Raw genomic sequence first — 24,317 nt, 5'->3', positions numbered from 1 at the left:
TGTAGGAAATGGCTCTGTCTTTCAGAGAGGGACTCACAGGCAGGCCAGGCCTCAGAGGGGAAGGGGGTGGGACTCAAGGAATGGGAAAATATACAATGGCCTCTCCAAGTCAAAAGTTCACAGCCCAGAAGCCAAAGGCCCTGAACTAAGGGCTGGGTGAGCATTTTGGCTTCATTAGCCCAAAGGCAGCGCCTGCCCCTTCCTTGCAAGGAGCTGCAGACACCCCCAGGCAGAGCAGGACAACCTCGGGACTTGAAGGCATACAGTGGTACCTCGGGTTATAGACGCTTCAGGTTACAGACTCCGCTAACCTAGAAATAGTACCCCGGGTTAAGAACTTTGCTTCAGGATGAGAATAGAAATCGTGCAGCAGCAGCAGCAGGAGGCCCCTTTAGCTAAAGTGGTGCTTTAGGTTAAGAACAGTTTCAGGTTAAGAACAGACCTCCGGTACCACTGTATCTGGAATTTTCTGAAATATAGTGGACGCTCGTGATCTGTGCAGGAGGCACGTTTGCAACCCGCAGCGCCACGTCTGCGCACGCGCAGGTTGCGATTTGGCACTTCTGAGCATGTGCAAAGCGTGATTTAGCGTTTCTGCGCATGTGCGAGCCCCGAAACCCGGAAGTAACCCGTTCCGGTACTTCCAGGTTCGGCGTGGTGCGCAATCCAAACACATACCCTGAAGCGTCTGTAACCCCCAGGTATGACTGTAAAAGGTAAAGGTAAAGGTACCCCTGCCCGTACGGGCCAGTCTTGACAGACTCTGGGGTTGTGCGCCCATCTCACTTAAGAGGCCAGGGGCCAGCGCTGTCCGGAGACACTTCCGGGTCACGTGGCCAGCGTGACAAAGCTGCATCTGGCGAGCCAGAGCCGCACACGGAAACGCCGTTTACCTTCCCGCTGGTAAGCGGTCCCTATTTATCTACTTGCACCCGGAGGTGCTTTCGAACTGCTAGGTTGGCAGGCGCTGGGACCGAGCAGCGGGAGCGCACCCCGCCGCAGGGATTCGAACCGCCAACCTTTCGATCGGCAAGTCCTAGGCGCTGAGGCTTTAACCCACAGTGCCACCTGTGGCCCCTATGACTGTACAGGCATGCATTGCAATATGTTGGACGTGCTGTTTTTTGACAAGCACCATGAGACGAGGGCTTTCAAAGGCTTCCCCTGCAGCAAGGAGAGTTTCCCGGATTTCTTAAAGAAATCAGCGAAATGGCAGGTCTCCTGGCTTGCTGGAACGGTTAGCAAAACAACAACAGCCCGATTCCACAGCCAGTGCAGTTTCCTCGCACCCCACTATATTGAGATGAAGATGATTTATTACTCGCCCTTCACCCAAGGGTCCTCAGACGGGGTCGCAAAGATTTAAAACAAAACATTAATTGCTTTTTTTAAAAAAAACAACTTTGCAATTGCAAAAAAAAACACCAAACCACAGTAACACCTAATAAGAAGCGACAAGAGCTCATACCATTGCTTATATTAGATTTAGATTTCCAATCTTTCTGTGTTAGAAGCCTTCGAGTTTGTTTTCTCAAAGGAGATTACTTTCCCCCGCCACCCACACACTTGCTTGCAGACCTGCATTTTACTCCTCATTGCAGGGGGTCAGGCTAGATGGCCCCTGGGGTCCCTTCCGACTTGTGATTCTACCTTCTAGGTAAGAAGCAACGAATAAAGCAGCGATGGCCACCGACCTGGCTGGCTATAAAAGAAGATGAGAAGGCGTCTGTCAATGTCTACTAGCTAGGAAGGCTGAGCCACAGCCTCCCAGTTGAATCCCAGTTGTAGGAATCCAGAGAAGGGAGAGCGTTGTTCTCGCACTCGGACCCCGCTTGCAGATTTCCCATAATGGGAATCTGGTCTGCCACTGTGAGAACAGGATGCTGGACTCGATGGGCCCCTAGCTGGACCAAGCAAGCTCTTCTTTTGCTCTTAATAAATCCTCCTGCCCTCTTATAGAACTTTTTCACAAAAGGGGAAATGAACTTGGTAAATCTGGATTTGAAAATTGGAGGGGGGGGAATTAGCTTATAGAATGTTGTTGTTTAGTCGTTTAGTCGTGTCCGACTCTTCGTGACCCCCTAGACCAGAGCACGCCAGGCCCTCCTGTCTTCCACTGCCTCCCGCAGTTTGGTCAAACTCAGGCTGGTAGCTTCGAGAACACTGTCCCACCATCTCGTCCTCCGTCGTCCCCTTCTCCTTGTGCCCTCCATCTTTCCCAACATCAGGGTCTTTTCCAAGGAGTCTTCTCTTCTCATGAGGTGGCCAAAGTCTTGGAACCTCAGCTTCAGGATCTGTCCTTCCAGTGAGCACTCAGGGCTGATTTCCTTCCGAATGGAGAGGTTTGATCTTCTTGCAGTCCATGGGACTCTCAAGAGTCTCCTCCAGCACCATAACTCAAAAGCATCAATTCTGCGGCGATCAGCCTTCATTATGGTCCTGCTCTCACTTCCATACATCACTACTGGGCTTATAAAATAGCTGGGTGTTAATGAGTGAATACTATATTTAGTTAACAGAGAACCAGAAGTCTTCTCTCTCCCCCCCCCCCCCCCGTTTTCATCTTCTCTCTTTTCCCTTTCCTCCCTCCCTTTCCCTTCTGTTCCTTTTCAGATTAGATTTTAAGAACATTTTTATTATTATTATTCTGGTGCATTATAAAAAATAAACTTTGCATTGGGTGTGGACTTTTGCATATCCTTGGGCAAGTATCAATAAAAACAGGTATGAAAAATAAAATGAAAATAAATTCTCCTCCCTCCAAGGGGTGCAGGACAACAGCAAACCTGCTCTGGCCACCATGTTCCTTGGCAGAAATGCCTCTCAAAGCAGTTTCTTTGCCTGCCCCTGCTTTGCCCACCATTGGGACCCTGGCACCCATCTGATTCTTGGGAGTCCCCGGTCCCAGGAGACTGTTAGCCAGAACTATGTTAATAATAATAATAATAATAAACCCCACCCATCTGACTGAGCTTCCCCAACTACTCTGGGCGGCTTCCAATCAAGTGTTAAAAACAATACAGCATTAAATATTAAAAACTTCCCTGAACAGGGCTGCCTTCAGATGTCTTCTGAAAGTCTGGTAGTTATTTTTCTCTTTGACATCTGGTAGGAGGGGGTTCCACAGGGCGGGCGCCACCACCGAGAAGGCCCTCTGCCTGGTTCCCTGCAACTTCGCTTCTCGCAATGAGGGAACCGCCAGAAGGCCCTCGGCACTGGAGCTCATTGTCCGGGTAGAATGATGGAGATGGAGACACTCCTTCAAGTATACTGGACCGAGGCCGTTTAGGGCTTTAAAGGTCAGCACCAACACTTTGAATTGTGCTTGGAAACGTACTGGGAGCCAATGCAGATTTCTCAGGACCGGTGTTATATGGTCTCAGCTGCCGCTCCCAGTCACCAGTCTAGCTGCCACATTCTGGATTAGTTGTAGTTTCCAGGTCACCTTCAAAGGTAGCCCCACGTAGAGCGCATTGCAGTAGTCCAAGCGAGAGATAACTAGAGCCTGCTCCACTCTGGCCCTCAGCGCTGGATCTCAGTGTCTTGGCCATGTTGCCTTGGCCAACACGTATTCCTGTATGGCATGAAGTTCGACTAGATGGCAGTCAAGGTCCCTTCTAACTCTATGATTCATGGTTCATGCTTTGGGTCATTTTACATTCAGTGGGCTATTTAATTTTTTAAAATAAAGTTGTTGTTTTTTTAAGAGTGACCTGACGTTGGAAATGAAAATATATTCCATGTTACAGGCTGGAAGAAGGCAGTGGCAGAGAGAGGGAGCACAGACTACAACAACCCTCCAGTGTAGCCTGGCGATCATTTATTTGCACACAAGCACACACTAGTTGCAAGGGTGGGTGTGCGAAGTTTCGCATTTGTGAGAGCATGCTTAACCCTTTCCTGCCAGGCACACCCTCTGCTTCCTCACTCAAGGGAATCTTTCCTGTGGGCAAGAAAGCAGATGGGGGACAATTCTGATCTCAAGCAGCCTGCAGGAAAATGGTTAATTGCTCCTTCCCAAGGGTTGGGGGGGGGATGAGTAATTAACTGTTTAATTGCCAGCCACTTAAGACCCAAACTGTCCCCCATCTGCTTTCTTGCCCACAGGGGAGACTTCCATTTCCCGGAGTTCATCTGCTACTCGCAATGACAGATGTAGTTCCTCTTTGGCTGTGGCTTTAAAAACGCTGCAAAGGAAATTACGGTTTGGATTTCCGGCTCCAAACCCCCAACACACACACAGCTCCCACCCTCAAATTCAGCAGCTCAACAGCATGCTCCTTTAAATCACAGAATCGTATAGAGTTAAAGGGGACCCCAAGGATCATCTAGTCCAACCCGCTGAAATGCAGGACAACGCAGCTGCCCCAGATGGGAATCAAACTCGCAACCTTGGCATTCTCAGCACCACGCTCTAACCAACTGAGTGATGCCGCCACCGCAGTTTAAAATCCTCCGAGGGGGAAGAACCCACCAATATCTGAGGGAGTCCCTTGACTTGTCAGAACACGCTGCCCTACTCCTGGCACTTGTAAGGCGCCAAACTAGTATTCCCAGCCCAGCTGGAAAGGGAAGGAGCTTCGCACCCAGGACAGAAATCCAGGCACCTGCAACAGCTGCTGCCTCTCTGGTCCAGGTGGGGGCAGCTGTGGCCACACCTGAGCACAGCCAGGTGATCCTCAGTCCTGCTTCAACCCCAAAGGGGCTTCAGAACCACCGCCAAAGGAACACAAGTGAACAGCAAAAAGAACCTGCACAAACGACGCTGACACAAAAACCCACACATACATTAAGCAAAGTAGAAATATCGCCTTCCTGACCCCGACCCCACCCACCATGGCCTCCTCCACCTCTTCCCCCCTTTTTTCTTCATAATAATAATAATTTATTATTTGTACATCGCCCATCTGGCTGCGTTTCCCCAGCCACTCTGGGTGGCTTCCAACAAAGACAAAAAAATACACTAACATGTAACACATTAGAAACTACCCTGAACAGGGCTGCCTTCAGATGTCTTCTGAATGTCAGGTGGTTGTTTATCTCTTTGACATCTGGTGGGAGGGCGTTCCACAGGGCGGGTGTCACCACCGAGAAGGCCCTCTGCCTGGTTCCCTGTAACTTGGCTTCTCGCAATGAGGGAACCACCAGAAGGTATAATGTAACCCTAAGCAGCCTTTCTCAACCTGTGGGTCCCCAGATGTTGTTGAACTACAACTCCCATCACCCCTAGCTAGCAAGGCCAGAGCTCAGGGATGATGGGAGTTGTAGTCCAACAACATCGGGGGACCCACAGGTTGAGAGCCGCTGCTGGGCCTAATGTCTCAACACACGAAACTGACCTATGGAAAACGTAACCGGGGGGAAAGAGACATTGCACATACCTTTGTAAACCAAGAAAACTTTAATAAAATATTTTTAAAAGGAAAAAAGAAAGGACTCAACACCCAGGGCTTGCAAGCCAGGGCCAGTCCTGACCTCAGCCATGGAAAAGGGAACGGCCAAACCACTAACGCACCCTTGCAACCACGGAAGTCCTCTGTTACCATAGAAACCTGGAGCAGCCCAGCCTGACGGTTCAAAGTCCTGGCCTCCGAGGCTCTGATCTGATCGATTCCTCTTGCAACCTGCCTGCAACCAAGCGATGATTTATGGTTGGGCTCTGGAGGGCTGTGCAGGTCAGAGCTCAGCCGTGGTTCGTGCCACGAGAACGCCGCCCCTGCAGCAGCCAAACACCTTGAGGCTTCGTTTCCACCTGCCTTCCAGGATGCTTAACTCCCACCCATAGCTGTCAACTTTTCCCTTTTCTTGCGAGGAATCCTATTCGGATTAAGGGAATTTCTCTTTAAAAAAGGGAAGCGTTGACAGCTATGCTCCCACCGTCAGCTTTATAAATGATGCAGCCTGGTAACTCCTGGCAAAAGGCAACCAATTGCTCAGTAGGTGGAGCACAGAATTGTAGGGCTGGAAGGGGCACCCAGGGACCATCTAGTCCAACCCCCTGCAATGCAGGAATCTCAGCTAACCTCTCTCACCACCAAAGGAACACAAGCGAACAGCAGAGAACCTGCACAAGCAACGCTGACAGCAAACCCTACATACATTAAGCAAAATAGAAACATCGCCAAGCGACCCCACCCCCACCCATCTCCCCCCCTTTCCCCCTTTTCTTCCAAATGTCTGAACAAATGGAACTGATTTGTAAAAATGTTACATGGAAAAAATACGAGAGACATTACACATATTTCTGTAAATCAAGAAAATCTTTAATAAAAATAAAACAACAACAAAAAACACCCCACATTCTACTCATGTAAGAACACACTGGTTCCCAGACCGTCCGCGGGCCGGATTTAGAAGGTGATTGGGCTGGATCTGGCCCCCGGGCCTTAGTTTGCCTACCCATGGACAAGAGGGAGGCACACAGCAGCCACAGGTGCTCCTCCGTGCCGGCAGAGGGGCAGAGGGTCAAGAGCCTTGCAGGCCAGGAAGAGCAGTGGGATTCACCCCTAGCAGCAGCAGCTGAGCCCCGGCTGAGCTCCCTCAGCCAAGACAACCTCCCTTGCAGGATGCATCCCCTGTGGCGGCAGCGACAGCAGCAGCTTAGGGGAGAGCAAACAGAGAAACCCGTCTGCCGACAGCCCAAATCCCCTCTTCCTCCAAGTCAATCCCCAAGCCAGACTCCTTAAGCAGAAGCCCCCCAACCCTTGGGGGAAAAATAGCCATTTTTTGCAAAGCACACAAGCTGAACAGGCTCTCCCGAATGCTGGGGGCGTGGACGTCATTCTCATGCCCAGGAACATCTGCCATAATAAATAATAATAAATAATAATAATAATAATAATAATAATAATTTATTTATATCCCGCCCTCCCCAGCCGAAGCTGGGCTCAGAGCAGCTAACAACAATAAAAGTAACACAGCATTCTAAAATCAATTCAAAATCACAGTGGAGGTGGCCCAGTAAAGGAGGACCTTGATATTATTTGTATTATTATTATTATTATTATTATTATTACTACTACTACTACCACTACTACTACTACTACTAAAGCTACCAGCCTGAGTTTGACCAAACTGTGGGAGGCAGTGGAAGACAGGAGTACCTGGAGTACTCTGGTCCAGGGGGTCACGAAGACTCGGACACGACTAAACGACTAAACAACAACATTATTATTATTATTATTATTATTATTATTATTACTATTATTATAGCTTTGGAAGAAGCAGTCTGGGCCACGGATGACTCCTTGAGGTTTTTCAAGGAGCAGATCGACACTAGCCTGTCTCAGGGCACAGGACCGGGTCTCCAGTCTTAAAAACACAGATATATAAGCTAGTCGCCAAATGGCACCTTAAATCTAGGTTGCGGTGGCCACAACGGAATGCCTGTTCACCAGGGGGCTGGACTGGATGACACTCGGGGTCCCTTCCAGCGTTACAGTCCTATGATGTCAACTGCTTGGCTGCAGCCTGCTCTTACAGCAATTCCCTTGTGCCAGTGTTCAAGAAGAAAAAACACACACCCTGGAAATGGAATTAACTATGGACTAAGGCGGAGGTTTTCAAAGTGTGGTTGCCAACATGGCTCCCAGAAACCTCCACGTAGTCACAGCTGGACCAAAATGCGCCTGGGAGGATTTCAAACACTGCTGGGCTCCAGATCCCACGGGTCCGCTGCTGGTAACCTTACAAGCCTTCCTTCCGAAAGCTTGCACCAGGTCCCAGAAGCTTCCCTAAACAGGGCTGCCTTCAGACGTCTTCTAAAAGTCTGGTACCGTAGTTGTTTTTCTCTTTGACATCCGGTGGGAGGGCGTTCCCCAGGGTGGGTGCCACCACCAAGAAGGCCCTCTGGTTCCCTGTAACTTGGCTTCTCGCAGTGAGGGAACTGCCAGAAGGCCCTCGAAGCTGGACCTCACTGTCCGGGTAGAACAATGGGGGTGGAGACGCTCCTTCAGGTATACTGGACTGAGGCCGTTTAGGGCTTTAAAGGTCAGCATCAATACTTTGAATTGTACTCAGACATGTACTGGGAGCCAGTGTAGGTCTTTCAAGACTGATGTTATGTGGTCTCAGCGGCTGCTCCCAGTCACCAGTCTAGCTGCCGCATTCTGGATTAGTTGTAGTTTCCGGGTCACCTTCAAAGGGAGCCCCAGGTAGAGCGCATTGCAGTAGTCCAAGAGAGAGATAACCAGAGCATGCACCACTCTGGCGAGACAGTCTGCAGGCAGGGAGGGTCTCATCCTGCGTACTAGATGGAGCTGGCAGACAGCTGCCCTGGACACACAATTGACCTGCGCCTCCATGGACAGCTCTGAGTCCAAAATGACTCCCAGGCTGCGCACCTGGTCCTTCAGGGACAGTTCTCCCATTCAGGACCAGGGAGTCCTCCACACCTGCCCGCCTCCTGTTCCCCCAAAACAGTACTTCTGTCTTGTCAGGCCAGATCTCAGAGGCCAGGTGCCTGGCGTTTCAGGCTCCAGCTGAGTCTACAAGGGCAGCCCCGTGGTCCCTGAGGAAAGAGTTCCCAGGTTGTGGAGCTTGGCTGCCACAGAGAGAACAGCTTGTTTGCTTTGTGACTCAGTGAGCAAGGGAGGAGGAGAGCAGGCGGGCGAAGGCACACAGCCCTTTGCCAAAGCATCACTGTACGCTTGCTAAGCTGCGAAGCCACAGTTGCACACCTACAGAGCCAGGAAGCTCTGCCCGCCTTGACTCTGGCCGAAAAAGCTTTCTGTGCTGTTATCTTCTTTGCTCTGCCTGTTCCCCAGCAGGGTGTGAGAAAATGCAACCTTCGCAAAGGCCATTCCTCTCTCCAGGAGGGTGGAAGAAGCAAGGCTCATCATGGGATCCTCTCCACAAACACCCCCCAGAAACAAGCCCTATGCTGGGGTACCCTGCTGCGTCCAACAGGGGTGTCCATCCACCAAAAGGCAAAGGTAAAGGACCCCTGACACTTAAATCCAGTTGCGAACGACCCTGGGGTTGCGGTGCTCATTTCGCTTTACTGGCTGAGGGAGCCGGTGTTTGTCCGCAGACAGTTTTTCCGGGTCATGGGGCCAGCATGACTAAGCCCCTTCTGGCGAAACCAGAGCAGTGCACAGAAACACCGTTTACTTTCCCACCAGAGCGGTACCTATTTATCTACTTGCACTTTGACGTGCTTTCGAACTGCTAGGTTGGCAGGAGCAGAGACCGAGCAACGGGAGCTCACCCCGTCACGGGGATTCAAACCACCGACCTTCTGATTGGCAAGCCCAAGAGGCTCAGTGGATTAGACCACAGCGCCACCCGTGTCCCCCCACCTCAATCCACCGAGGCACCCCCTAAAAAGGCACTGGCACTTGTCACAAGCAGACATTGACAAGGGGGCGACAGAGGAGCTTGTCCAGCAAATGCCAAGAACGCAGCCTCCATTTGCACAAGTGCGAGTTGGACACAGACCAAAGACACCTCCTGGAGCCAGCCCGGGATTGCAAAGCGGAGAGAGCACAACAAAGAGCCTGCTCTGCAAAGCAAAGTTTTGGAGGCATCTGACCCCGACGCTGGCAACGCCAGGCAGAAAAGATGTTTACACCAGAATAATCACACTGTGCAGATCCCATTGAACCAGTCAATCAAAAAGGGCGACAGATGGCCCGGCCGAGTAGTAGCATGAATTAGGTACCGCACGAATATAGGTGAGAGCCCTTGTGTGGGCTGAAGAGGACGGCAGTCCCCATAAATGGGCCCAGAATAGCAGTGGCAGCTCATGGTCAGTGCTCTGCCTCCCTCAGCAAATTGATAAGGCAAGAAGAAGAGCCAGATAGGCAGCTCTGGGCATCCTCTCGCCAGTGTTTGAAATTCACCAGGCGCTAAGCGCATTTTGCAACTGCCCTGGGTCCAATTGCAACCCCGTGGAGATCTCTGGTACATGGTTCACCCCCCCTCCTCTGCTAATCCCTACAACGACCCTGTGAGGGAGGTTAAGAGGCTGCGACTGTGAGCTTCATGAGAGAGTCAGGATTCGAACCCTGATCTCCCAGACTCTAACCACTACACACAATGGCTTCCTAAGGCACTTCTGCTATGGGGCAGCTCAGGAAATTACCGTAAGTAGGTGAATAAATATGGAGAAAGGCAAACGTCGCTTAGAGAAGGATCTGAAATATTTTCCTTGAAGCTTGAATTTGGTTTATTCTGGGTTGTTTTATTTGATATGTTAATGTATTATAACCCGCTTTGAGCTTTCCCCCCCTTTAAAATATGAATCAGCATAGAAATGAAAAGAATACTACTACTACTAATAAATCTCATGGCAAAAAAGGCACCTAGACATTCTGTTGTGGTGACCGTAACCTAGGTTTAAGGTGCCATTTGATGATTATCTTATATATCTGAGTTTCTAGCACTGCCTCTCGCTCTCTTTTTCTTTTCCCCAGAGGAGAGTTTGCCTTCAAACAGAGCATGCATTTTTGGTTAGGCTGTGGGACTCTCTGGGGCGCAGGCTCCGAACAACAGCCCCAGGCTGAAAGATGCAAGCTGTTTCAGAGCAGCAGCTCCTGCGCAAGCCTAATCGAAACGAACAGAAGCTCCTCTGATGCACGGATGCAGGCAAGCCAAAGAAAAAGGCACCCTCATTTTCATCAGAGCCCAGACTGGAAAGGCAGATGCACCCGGGTTCAAATCACCCGGTCCCAGGGTGCTTCCAACACCACCACAACGTTCTCCTGGCAAAGCGAATTCTGTGGCTAATTGCTTTCCCAGGGCTTGTAGGAGGAAACAGGCGCTTGATTCATTCACAAACATCTTAGAAATCCATGTGAAATCCATTCCATGCATTCCCCCTAGATACGCAGCGCTGCATCTGAAATGTTCCAACATGATCAGAATACCAGCTTTTCTAGACTCGTCGGCCAGGGGAAAAAACTGGCAAGCCGAGAGGAAAGAGCTCGCCCCCGTCAAATCCTCTCGCACTGAACTACCGCACAGAAATTGATGCAGGCAAAACAACATGTGGGAAAGGGGGCTTCAGAGGGACCGCCTCAGGGGACCAGGTTAAACCCAGACCCTGCAATCGCCACCTGAGCTCCTTCTTTGTATGAGAGTTCCTTACATATATTTAGGTGCCAGGCAGAAACATTCCTCTTCAGCCAGGTATTTTGGCTTCTAAGCAATCTATGGCCTTTTAAAGCAGGGGTTTCTTCTTCTTTTTGCTCTCCCCCCGGAAAGAAAACATTTAATGAATGTAGTCATCCCTCGGGTTGAAGTAGCTTCGAGATTAGTATTTTCGGGTTGTGCTCCGTGGCAACCCAGACGTAATGGAGCGTGTTACTTCCGGGTTTCGCCACTCGTGCATGCGTAGATGCTCAAAATGACATCTCGCGCATGCGCAGAAGCGGTGAATCGCGCCCCGCACAGGTTACGTTCGCTTCAGGATGTGTACGGGGCTCCAGAACGGATCCCGTTCGCATCCAGAGGTACCACTGTATGGGTTGGGGGGGGGTTTGTTGCTATTGTTTTGCTTTGGTTCTGTAAAGGCGCATCGAGTTGCCTGCAGCGAGAGAAGGAATCTAGTAAATTTAATAAATAAAGCAAACCTGGGCCAAACTGGGTTCAGAACAAGGATAAGGGAGGCAAGGCATGGGTTCCACAGGGGACAGGAAATCACACCATCCCCTGAGGTAAGCAGTGCTAGAAACTCAGATATAGAAGCTAGGTGCCAAATGCCACCTTAAACCTAGGTTGTGGTCTATTCACCAGGGGGTTGGACTAGATGACCCGGGGTCCTTTTCCAACACTACGATTCTACAGTCTCAGCTACACTACTTGACTCTAGCTTGCTCTTACAACAATTCACTTATCCCAGAAGGAGAAACACACACAGCAGAAAGGGAATTAACTGTGGACTAAGGCAGAGCTTTTAAAACTGGCACCCAGAAATCTCCAGGTAGTCGCAATTCGGCATGTGCCCAGAGCAAAATGCGCCTGGCGCCTGGGCAACTTCAAACCCTGGAGGTGAGCTATTGGTAACTAGCTCCTGCAAGCCGAAGTCCACCTCAAGAACACGGACGCCCAAGTCGGGCACGGATAGTGGCCGAGACAGCAGCACACAGAGCCACAAATCCCCCTGGACACAAACCTGTCTCTCCCTTGTGGTCCCTTATGACACCGGGACGAACGGAAACCTCCTTGCCTCCTTAGAACGCCCAAACCCAACATGTGGTTTCTTGCAACAAGCAGAAAAGCAGGCTATACAAAGTGATTGCTCTCAAGCACTCAAGGACCATTCTCCTATCAAGAAGGTCAGCAAGAGGTTGAAAGTGTTTGCACTTGCAAAGGGAGACACAAGTACAAGCCCCCCCTGAATTCCTGGCTTTCCCCTTCGCACTTGGCCTCCAAACTGCTTATCTGGAGACCCTGTTCCTTGTGAGCGACATCATCAGCTTTCTCATCCTTCACTCTGGGCTCCTTCCAAACCCGTCTTCCCCGCACGGCTCTTGCAAGGAGAAGGAAACTCACGTTATGTCATCCCCATTACTCATGTCTTGCCGCTGTGACATTTCCTCCAGGAAATGAGACACGGTTGGAAGGCGGGAGAAGGAAAAAAAAGGGAGACGGGGCAGATGGCCGGTGTGGTCAAGTCACAGGCATCAGTTTGCGCCGGGGACAAAGCACCCTTGGTTGGGGAGGGCGGCTGGCTTCCTCCTGAACCCAAGTCTCTCCCAGGCCCTATTTCCAACGCTCTAGCCACTACACCACATGCTGGAGAGCTGCTCCATGAACCCTGGGAAAGCTGGGATTCCAGTGCCAAAAGAATTGCTTGGGGAGAAATATATACAGTGGTACCCAGGGTCAAGAACTTAATTTGTTCTGGAGGTCCGTTCTTAAGCTGAAACTGTTCTAAACCTGAGGTACTGCTTTAGCTAATGGGGCCTCCTTTCTGTTCTCATCCTGAAGCAAAGTTCTTAACACCAGGGTTTTCTGGGTTAGTGGACCCTGTAACCTGAAGCATCTATAACTCGAGGTACCACTGTATATATTTCTGATCCTGAAATGTCAATATACAATGGTGCCTTGGGTTAAGAACTTAATTTGTTCTGGAGGTCCGTTCTTAACCTGAAACTGTTCTTAACCTGAGGTACCACTTTAGCTAACGGGGCCTCCCGCTGCTGCCGCGCCACCACTGCATGATTTCTGTTCTCATCCTGAAGCAAAGCATTTAACCCGAGGTACTATTTCTGGGTTAGCGGAGTCTGTAACCTGAGGCGTCTGTAACCCGAAATACCACTGTAATAAGTATTAGGAAACTAGTGGCTAAAGGAAGGGACCATGTGTTAGTTCTTGAGCCTCTCTGTCTGCTCTTCCTCCGAAGGGGCACCCCCAGATTCCCTCTGGGATCCCCCCAGTCTGCACGCTGCGGCTTCCTTCCCACGGGCGAACTCCCGAGGCCACCGATCCATCGCTACTGGGCTCCAGGGACAGCGTCTCCATGCTCAGGAAGCACAAAGCCCCACTCCAAAAAGAGCTCATGGAAACTGGCTGGTGGGAGGGGGGGCCTCTCCTTGTCTTGGCAGCCACTGGAAGCCAAAGGAAATTCCACGGAGCCAGAACATAACACTCTGGGGCTAGGCAGCTATGGGAGAGGAGAGCCAGCGAGGGAGGGGAAGGGCAGCGGTGGGGCAAAAGCTTTTTCGAGGAGGGGAGAGAAGACACAGCTGGCTTTTGAGGCAGCTGTTGAAGGTAGCAGATTAACTTCCCTGGCCAAGGAGTGGATTGCAATAAGTGAAGGATTAAAGGAAAGGAAAGAAGAGGGGCCAGGGAGCTCAGGAGGAAAGGCTCAACAGCCGCAAAGCAGGAAGGCATGCAAAACTGGCCCCACAGCCTTCAGAAGGGGAACAAGGATGCCTTGGCGGGGTATGAATAAAGATATATCAATATTAACCACCAGCAGAACAGGGGCACTAGGCCGACAGACCCTTCAAGGACTGCTGCTGCTGCCTCCCTTCAGAGCTGCCAGGAATTTGCACCCGCGATGAGGAAGGACTGGCCTCGTTTCAGTCCGTTTCCCTACCCGATCCTTTACAAGATTGATTCAGCACCTGCAAGGCTTCTTCTCCGTGGAAGGAGGTGGAGGAGAGAGTGGTGGTTGCAGGGGCCGCAGAGGTGCCCAGGAAGGGGCTTTGTCCTGCCAGGTGCCCAGGAAGGGGCTTTGTCCTGCTGCCGCTGCCTCCTGGCCGGCCTCGCCAGCGGGAGGCAGTCCCAATGCCCAGGAAAGGCTCAGCTTGGCGATTCCCACGCTGCCAGCCAGGAGCTGGGCTGCGGGTGGGGAGAGGCAGACAAAAGGCCAGCGCTGGCTGGCTGATGACCAGTGCCAGGCCTCTGAGCACTCCCAAGTGGGAGGCCGGTCAAGCCCAGAGGGCGGCTGATGCAGCACCTGAAAGGAGCAGGCCACAGGGAGGAAGCAGCTCAGGAACCCACAGCAAGGCCGACGGTTTTGCCCAAGCAGACAGAGCTCGCACCTCCAGCTTCACCTCTGCATATCTGCCTGCGCTGGGATCCTGCAGGCCTTACACCACCAGCCTCTTTCAGCCTCCCCCAACTGCACTACTGGCTGGGCCAAGATCCACCCCACAGCTCAGTCCCTGGCCCACAACAGACCCCATGCAAGGTGGGTTTGCACCAGCACACAGAACGTGCTGAAATAAATAAATTAAGGTCTTATGTATATAATAAAGGTTCATAAATATACCAGGCAAACACATACATAGATATATAGGCCACGTGTCTGAAGCTGCACAGGGGAGCAACCATGGAGCCATTTTGACTCCCAGCCTGACCAGGTGTTTTTTCTGCAAGGTCAAATGGAAGAGCCTCCCCATTGTCTTTTCCTTCACAAATCCTGTCTGGAGGGTATGTCTGTGTATGAATAGGGTGAGGCTGTGAGCTGGCTCAGGAATTATGTATTTATCATTACAAAAGACTGACCAGGCTCCCCAGCGTATCCAATCAAGTGACCATTAACAGGTAATCTGCCAGACAAGAGGTAAACAACCCACTCAGATTTCTGCTGTAGACCTCCCTTTCTGTATGATGTTTCTGGGTGGTGGTCTTTGACTCCAAGGTGGGCAATTTAAAATGTCTATATAAGGGCGGACACACCTTGGTTCTGGGTCCCCCTCCTTTTCCTGCGTGTGAGGGGGGCACCCTGTTGCAACAGTTCAATAAAGATCAGGCTTACCAGCTGCTTTGCTTCTCAATATTCTCTGGTTGGTCTCTGTTTTTGTCCTCCGACTGATGGAGAACCTACAAAGGACTCTATTAGGGCTCTTGTGGGAATAAGGGCAGGTTTTCGTTTATTACAGTGCCTTGCCGGGTGAAGGAATCACACCAAGGGACACACTTGGACTCTCAAATGTGGCATAGAAATGGGATGGAAAATCATTTGAGGATCCTGAGGAGGAGGCAGCTGTTCCCTTGACTGTGCCTGGAAAGCAGGCAGGGCCCAGGGTGTGTGTGTGTCTCTGCCTCAGCACATTCCACCTTCGGCTGCCAAGACAAAGTCCCTGGAATGTGCGGCGCCGTGTCCCCGTGCCTACGTGACTCAGGTGCCACTTTGCCCTTGAAGTCCCTGAACGCAGCCCCTTCCTGCTGCCAGCAAGGGACAAGCATGCCCTGCCAACGGCAGCATCGTTGCATGCTGACTTTTTAGGTCCATTAGTGTTTCTACGTGTTTGGTTTCATTTGCTTTCATTTCTGTTCCGAGGCAAAATGACTCACTCCAAAGGGTATTGACAGGCTGGAAGGTGGGCAGAGGTGGGCGGCCAAGATGGAGGAGGATGTGGAAGCCAAGCCTGATGAGGAGCAGACGGAGGGAGGACATGATGGCCACCTTCAAATATCTCAAGGGCTGTCCCCTGGAAGATGGAGAAAGCTTGCTTTCTGCTGCTCCAAAGGGAAGGACCCGATCCACAAGGCAAGAAAGGAGATTCAGACTCAACATTAGGAAGAACTGGGAGCCAAGCAAGGTGGCACCTTCCTTCCAGTGTCAGAAACTGAGATATAAAAGCTGGGAGCTAAATAGCACCCAAAACCTAGGTTATAGGCACCGCCGCCGCAAGGGAGTGTCTAGGCGCGCTTTTTTAAATAGCAAGAAAACAAAGCTGAAGATGAATGAACTGCAGCTAAAATCCTGCGTTCATTTTTCACATGGCCTAGTCGTCATCTGAAGACTGCAAAAAACAAAGCCATATTTCCTTTCAACCCCCCCCCCCCCCCGTAATATTATTACGAGGGTCCCTTCTCCAGTCTTCAGAGAGTGGCTGGAAGTCGATAGGCAGAAAAAGGTCATTTTTACAGTGGTACCTCTGGATGCGAACGGGATCCGTTCCGGAGCCCTGTTCGCATCCTGAGTAGAACGTAAAACACGACTGCGCATGCGCGGGTCGTGTTTCGCCGCTTCCGCACATGATGTCATTTTGAGAGTCTGTGCATGCGCGAGCAGCGAAACCCGGAAGTAACATGTTCCTTTACTTCTGGGTCGCTATGGAGCGTGACCTCAAAACGCTCAACCTGAAGCACATTTAACCCAAGGTATGACTGTAATCTGAAATCTTAGGCTCAGTACTGCACCCAGAGCTCAGAAACTGCTCGCGCGAATGAAATTCCCCGTCGCAAAATGCGCCTAGAACAATGGGAGTTTCGAATGGCTGCTTCCTTCGCCGGTGCTTCCCAGGTCCTCCCAGGAGTTGTGCCAGTATTTTTGTCTGCCTGAGATTTTCTCCATTCAGAGGCTTATCCCCTTGCCGGACTTTCGCCCCCTCCTTCCGCGGCCCTCACCCTGGGCCTGCAAGCCAGGCCCCGGCCTCCTCAGAAAAGCCTTCCTCTGCTCCAAGACCACCTCCTACCAGTAGCTGCCTGGCTGTCGGCTGGAAGCGGCAGCAAAGGGAGGCAATTTAACAAATCTATGACTGGAGGGGAAGAGGCGGCGAAGGGAGCAGTTAATGAAGAGCGGTGGGAAACTGCAGGGAGGGCGGCCTGCCAGAAACATCGCAGACGCAAACTGGAGCAGGCATCAAAGATTTATGGGGGCATTAATTTTTTATTAGGAGGGAACGAGCTGCTCTTCGTGTACATGCGGCACACAAACCAGGAGTGGGGGGTGTTCCAGGATCTGAAAAGGCAAAGAATTACGCCGCTGCATCAAAAGGGGGGGGGGGGGAGAGATTTGCTGGAGATAGAAAAATCCCACAGCCACCTTACAGGCAAAGCTTAATGTCTGCAAAAGGCAGCAAGGGAGGAAGGATGGGAGGAAGGAAGGAGAGGAGGAAGAAGAAGAAACAGGGAGGGAGAGGAAGGAGGAAGAGGGCCAGATTCCCAAAGACAATTCCATCACTGGCTGGAAGCTTCCATTCATTGCATTGCCCCCTTACGATACGATATGATAATCTTTATTGTCATTGTCCCATACAGAACAACGAAATTGGGAGGTGGGGGATGGAAATCCACATAAGACATTCAAAACCAACAAGCCTGCTACCCCAGCTATCCCAACCTAGTTAGCCCCCTAAAAACTCTGATACCCCATTTTTAAATACAATATACTCCCATAGAGACTCCTTACACTGCATTTAAAACCAAAATCGCATGTGGATAGAAACTGTTTCTTAGGCGGCTAGTGCTAGTCTTTATAACCCTGTACCTTCTTCCAGAAGGCAGAAGCTGAAAGAGATCATTTCCGGGGTGCGCACTATCCTGCGCTATCTCTGCAGCTTTCTCATGACACCTGGAAGCGTAGATTTGATCCAAGGTGGGAAGAGTGCACCCAATTATTCTCTCCGCAGTCTTTACAACCCTGGACAGCGTTGTTTTTTCCCTGGCCGTGCAGCTCCCAAACCACACACACAGACCATAAGTTAATACACTCTCCACAGTACAATGGTAAATGCCATCAACAGGTCCTTTGAGAGATTGTTTTCCCAGAGGATTCCCAGAAAATATAACCTCTGCTGTGCTCTCTTCATCAGGTCTTTGCTGTTTTCTCCCCAGGTTGAGCTCCTTGCGGGAGAGGGCACCTTCTCAAAAAGCGATCTGCTTCTTTTCCACTGGCCCAGCATGCAGCACGGGAGGGAGATGATCCTGCAAACAGGCTGCAGGGCATTTTACCTCCGCTCTTGTGAACGCCACACTCCCTCCCTACAGGGCATGGCTGAATTTCCCAGTGCTGGGGAGTCTTGCCATCTATGGACAACCTTGTAGGGTTCTCAGCCGGCCTCCATCTCTGAGTCCCAGGTGGGGCTTTCAAGCGCAGCACAGCCACTGTCGGGTTGAGGGCCTCCCAGTAGCCCCAGGCAGTCCTGGCATGGCAGTTTGAGGATAATAAATAATAATAATAATAATAAAATTATTTATATCCCGCCCTCCCCAGCCGAAGCCGGGCTCAGAGCAGCTAACAACAATAAAAGTAACACAGCATTCTAAAATCAGTTCAGAATCAAATTAATGGCAACCACTGGGCTAGAGTTCTATGAGGGTTACCAGAGGAGGGGGGTCAGACTGTGCCTTGGCCAAAGGCCTGGTAGAACAGCTCTGTTTTGCAGGATACCAAGGAACCAACCAAGTGCCCTCCAGCTGTTGCTGGACTACAACTCCCATCAGCTGCAGTCAAAATAGGGCCAGGGATTATGTGAGCTGGAGTCCTACAGCAACCGGAAGATAGCAGTGTTCAAAATTGGCCAGGCCCCATTTTACACCTGGTTATTGGCCACTTGCAACCAAGTGAAGCTGCTTAATAATAATAATAATAATAATAATATCTTTATTGTCATTGCCCCCTCTCAGGGACAACGAAATTACTTGGGTGGAGCCCGACATCTCCCCCATGTGGGGATCCTTGAATCGGGACTGTTTTCACACACTCAGACCCCTTCCTGTAGAATGCTATCAGTTATATTTCATCCGCACAATCGGAAGGATTTGCTGCTTCTGCGCAGCCTGAGCAAGAGAAGTCACCATTAAGAAAAAGAGGTCGGGGGAGGCAAAATATGTATGTGGACTGTCCCCGGATCAAGTGATTTTCCTCTTGCAGTTCTTAAAGCTCTTAACTTAGCTCAAGGTTATAATCTGAACTAGCCAGATGTTTAATGGAGAATCAATCACAGTCAGCCCATCAGGCAACTAGACATTTCGTTTTGGCAACTGCAACCTTGGTTTAAGGGAGCCGTTTGGAACCTAGCTTATATATCTGAGTTTCTAACACTGCCCCCCCCCCCGGCAAATCTTCAATAATGGCCAAACAAGCAAGTGTTTGGCAGACAAGTGATACAGCGGATGGAGAGGAGAAAAGGAGCTTCTCTGTCCTGAAAAGCTGGCCTTGAAGACTCCATCTCACAGATTCCTACTAAGCCCCAAGTAAACGATAAACTTTAAAGCTGAGTAGCTTCAGCCCAAACCTAACGCAATTATCAGTTCTGTTCAGTGGAACTGTTGCCTTGCTCTGAGACACTGCCAAAGACAAAGGACTTTCAAGCTCAGAAGCCGTTCTTGTGGGCACAGCACACAAATATCCTTTCCAAAGAAGGCTATTTATTAAACCTGAGTTCTTTATCCAATTGCTCACTCACTCAAGGAATTATCGGTTGAGTTATTCCCTCCCTTGAGCACGCACCACAGAGAATCAAGTCTGGCTCTGATTCAGGGGGATTAGAGAAAGGGAAAAAAAAGGATTGTGGAGAGCTCCAGAAGGGCCTCTCCAAATTGGGAGAGCAAGCTGCAGAAAGGCAAATGCAATTCAATATAAACAAGGGCAAAAAGATCTGAATTTCGCATATACACTCATGGAATCTGAGCTGGCTGTGACTGAAGAGGAATGAGGCCTTGGGGTAGGAGTGGAGAGCTTGAGGAAGACGTCAACCCCACGTGCAGAAGCCATGAAAAAGGCCAATTCCATGATGGGGATCATTAGGAGACGGAACGAAGGTGAAGCTGTCCATTATACATAGCTATGGCCCAAACACCACTGCATAGAGTTCTGGCTGCCTCATCTGAAAAAGGGCTTGGAAGAAGCTCAGAAAAGAGGCTACCAGAATGACCAAGGGGCTGGAGGGCATGATGTTTGGAGCTTTCTTGTTGAGAAAAAAGGTGAAAAAGAGGGGACATGACAAGAACCTGGAAGTCTGGGAAAGTGGAAAGAGAAAAAAAAGATCCTAAGAAGAGGGTGTTAATATGTTTATCTGCTTGTTCACCTGACGTTGCAGTGATTTCAAGCGTAGAAAAAAAGAGAGCCCAGAAAGCCATTGATCAAAGCGAGCCAGGACAGCGAAGAACAGCTTTCAGCAAATGTGCAGGGGAAAGGCAGTGGGGTCCCCGACAAAGCCTCAGTCCTGCAGAAAACTTCCTCTTGCCACAACAGGCCAGCCCCTGCCCACAGTAAGCTCAGACCCTTCTTCCAGACAGACAGGAGAGCCATTGAGAGGCAGAAGCGTCCCATGGGGGCAGACTCCTCCAACTGTCACAACCCTCAGGGGGTGCCTTACGACAAGGCAGGCATTGTATGAAGATAAGGGCCCATTGTGCCCACCCTGGCATTCCTGGGTAAAGGCTTCCTGCAGGCTTATTTTCATATCCGGCATAAAAATAAACTGCGCTCTTCGAGAAACAGAAAAGTTTCCTATTAAAATATTTCAGGAGTGCCATGAAACATTTAAAGGGAGAGCTTCCAGGCCAAGAAGTTTAAAATTGGACCCCAGTAACCTTGGACGCTGTGTCGCGCGCGCCCAATTCCAGGGAGAGCAGCTTGCCGGCCACTGAATCACCGTTGCAGGATGCCAGGTCTGTGGCACGGTGAAGGCACTGCCACGGCCACCATCTCGAGGGACACCCTTGTCTTGGGCTGGCAGGTGCAACCTCAGTCATCTAGACCAGTGTTCTCCAACCTTGGGCCTCCAGCTGTTTTTGGACTACAACTCCCATCATCCCTCGCTAGCAAGACCAGTGGTCAAGGATGATGGGAGTTGTAGTCCAAAAACAGCTGGAGGCCCAAGGTTGGGGAACACTGATCTAGACCACCCAGAGTGGCTGGGGCAAACCGGTCAGATGGGCAGCATATTATTATTATTATTATTACTATTACTACAGTGGACGCTCGAGTTGCAAACGTGATCTGTGCGGAATGCATGTTCGCAACCCGCAGCGGCATGTCTGCACACGTGCGGGTTGCGATTTGGCGCCTCTATGCATGCGTAAAGCACAATTTAGCACTTCTGCGCATGCGCGAACTCTGATACCCAGAAGTAACCCGTTCCGGTACTTCCAGGTTTCAGAGAGTCCGTAACCTGAAAAAACACAACCTGAAGCATCTGTAACCAGAGGTATGACTGTATTATTATTATTATTATTATTATTATTATTATTATTATTAGCACAAATGTGCAGAACCAGGCCTCTGGAGCTCCAGCAGATTCAAGGGACACAGATACGAAACAACACAAAAAAGGCACACGGTGAGATGGCAAAAAAAGGATGTCCACTTGTCAGGGATGCTTCAGCTGTCCTTCATGTACTGTGGGGGGTTGGGCTAGATGACCCTATGGGGTCCCTTCCAACTCCACAATTCCAGGAAAGATACTCAAAAAGAGCGGTTTCACACACTGGAAGTACAATCCAACAACCTCTCTCCGTGGAATGGAGTTTAATAATATTTGAGTGCAAAATATTTGACAAGTTAAACGTGCATTTTCTGCAAAGAAGCACAACAAGGATGGTGAGCAGCAGGAATCCAGTGACAAGCCGTGTGGAGGCTGCAGGGACCCAATTCTGCTTTATTGGGGGGGGGGACCCAACGTAGCACAAGCTGCACAGATCACCCAGACATTTTTAACCATCTTTTGTCCTTAATGTAAAGCCCCGAGCGGCTGGACTGAGCCCAGAAAATGTCCCGGCAACCCAGCAGGCAGTTCCACATGCCAAGTTAGAGCTTGAGGGGGACCTCTGAAAGTGCATACCCCCCCCCCCGATCTGAAGAGCAAATGTAATCCCAGCAGAGCAGCCCTGCAGAAGAGAAAAGCTTTTCTCTCACCCCCTACTCAGCTTCGAGCATCTGCATGCAGCCCCCACCACACGGCTGGCTGGGCTGCGCGAGAGAATGAGCAAGGCGGGCACACAGGCCCTCTCCTCCTGCCGAGGGAGTCCAAAGTCTCTGCAAAACAAACAGTCACACACCAAGCCTGAGAAGCACAACCCACACACCTCCTGCCCTCCCAGCTAAGGACACCTTCAGATCAAAAGCAAAATCCACCAGTTTCCCCAACACAACCACCAAACTGTCTATTCAGACACAGCCCTGAAAAGGCACCTGCTGCCTGGGGGTTGCCCACTGCGGGAGCCAAGCCGCAGGCAACTGTCACCTGGCGCCATTTCCCTGTGTTACCTGAGTCAGGTGAGTCTGGGCAGGTGCTGGGCCTCTCTGCCTGGCTGCTGCAATGAGCTGGATGAGAGCCAAAGCACCGAAACTGAGCCCCAAACAAATGGTGGCTTTAGAGGCTGACAGGCAGGCAGGCAGGGCTCCGGTTCAGGAATTCAGCCATCAACTTCCTCTAGGTGGGACTGCGCTGCCCCCTCCCCAAGGAGCACAAGCATCGCCTGGGAGTGCTCCTCAGCTCAAGAGCCTCTGGCCAGCTATAGCCACTCCTGGGCAGAGATAGCCTGGCCATGGTAGTCATATGAGCCAACTCCTAGGGGCAGAGGGAGCTTCCCTCCTCCAATAAAATATGTGAGGGGGCTGCCTCCCCCGGTAGATGGGTAAAAAAAAAAGGTAAAGGGACCCCTGACCATTAGGTCCAGTCGTGGCCGACTCTGGGGTTGCAGCGCTCATCTCGCTTTATTGGCCAAGGGAGCCGGCGTACAGCTTCCGGGTCATGTGGCCAGCATGACTAAGCCGCTTCTGGCGAACCAGAGCAGCGCACGGAAACGCCGTTTACCTTCCCACCGGAGCGGTACCTATTTATCTACTTGCACTTTGATGTGCTTTCGAACTGCTAGGTTGACAGGAGAAGGGACCGAGCAACGGGAGCTCACCCTGTTGCGGGGATTCGAACCGCCGACCTTCTGATTGGCAAGTCCTAGGCTCTGTGGTTTAACCCACAGCGCCACTCGGTTAATTACCCGGTTAATGGGTATTGCCATTCAGATAGTGCGCATGTATCGCGTCATGTGACCAATTATGTGTGGCATGGCTCACCTGAGTGCACCCCCCAAAATTTATTCATTGGCACCCCATGCTCTGGTAACCTCCCAACCAGATAATAATTATAATAATAATAATAGTAATAATAATATTTTTTTTATATCCTGCCCTCCCCAGCCGAAGCTGGGCTCAGAGAGGCTAACAACAATAAAAGTAACACAGCATTCTAAAATCAATTCATTCTAAAATCAATTCAAAATCAAAGTAAATTAATGGCAACCATTGGGCTAGAGTTCTGTGAGGATTACCAAAGGAGGGGGTCAGACTGCGCCTTGGCCAAAGCCCTGGTGGAACAGCTGTGTCTTGCAGGCCCTGCAAAAAGATGTCAAGTCCTGCAGGGCCCTGGTCTCTTGTGACAGAGCGTTCCACCAGATCGGGGCCACAGCCGAAAAAGCCCTGGCTCTGGTTGAGGCCAGCCTAAACTCCCTGTGGCCCGGAACCTCTAAGATATTTTTGTTTGAAGACCGTAAGGTCCTCCATGGAGCATACCAGGAGAGGCAGTCCTGTAGGTACAAGGGTCCTAGGCCGTATAGGGCTTTAAAGGTTAAAACCAGCACCTTGAACCTGATCCTGTACTCCCACCGGGAGCCAGTGCAGCTGGTATAGCACTGGGTGAATGTGATCCTGTGGCGAGGACCCCGTAAGGAGTCTCGCCACGGCATTCTGCACCTGCTGGAGTTTCTGGGTCAAACTCAAGGGCAGCCCCACGTAGAATGAGTTACAATAATCAAGTCTGGAGGTGACCGTCGCGTGGATCACACTGCAATGTGCCCTTGGTGGGGCCCCCGATTGGTGCAGAAAGGGTATGACAAAGGAGAGAGGCATGTGTAGGGTTGGAAGGGACCCCACGGGGTCATCTAGTCCAATCCCCAGAAAGGCAGGAATCGCATCTACGTGTCATTGTCGCTCATCGAGTCTTTCACACTTAGGCACTACACCAAGCCTCATGAGGTCACCGTTTGTTGCTGTTAATGCTACAAAGGCAAAATAAGAGAAAGAGAGACAGTGTCCTATGGGATCCACGCAACCCCAAAGGAATGGTGCTAACCACCCTACTGCCAGACTGCAGTTCCACATCCCATTTGCCCCTCCCCTGCAATGC

At 50.8% G+C, this 24,317-nt stretch overlaps 1 protein-coding gene and 1 long non-coding RNA gene across 3 annotated transcripts in view; both read right to left on the bottom strand.

The window, feature by feature from the left end:
* The window catches only part of LOC310851804, a 442,605-nt gene that overhangs the window by 119,070 nt on the left and 299,218 nt on the right, over positions 1 to 24,317 (bottom strand). The gene's annotated exons all lie outside the window — the stretch shown is intronic.
* Positions 1 to 24,317, bottom strand: part of SIPA1L3 (signal induced proliferation associated 1 like 3) — a 104,681-nt gene that overhangs the window by 64,784 nt on the left and 15,580 nt on the right. Inside the window, exon 1 of one of the 2 annotated variants that reach the window (XM_083753590.1) lies at positions 14,076 to 14,213. The exons of the other annotated variant lie outside the window; for it this stretch is intronic. The gene's annotated coding sequence lies outside the window, so the exon portion shown is untranslated. Of the gene's footprint in view, positions 1 to 14,075; positions 14,214 to 24,317 lie in introns of those variants that run through there. 2 annotated transcript variants of the gene reach the window in all.

Source organism: Podarcis gaigeae (genome assembly GCF_964106915.1).
Source record: "Podarcis gaigeae genome assembly, chromosome: 8".
Taxonomy (NCBI): Eukaryota; Metazoa; Chordata; class Lepidosauria; order Squamata; family Lacertidae; genus Podarcis; species Podarcis gaigeae.
The sequence above is the reverse complement of the archived record's forward strand: the minus strand, read 5'-3'. Positions and strand labels throughout refer to the sequence as shown.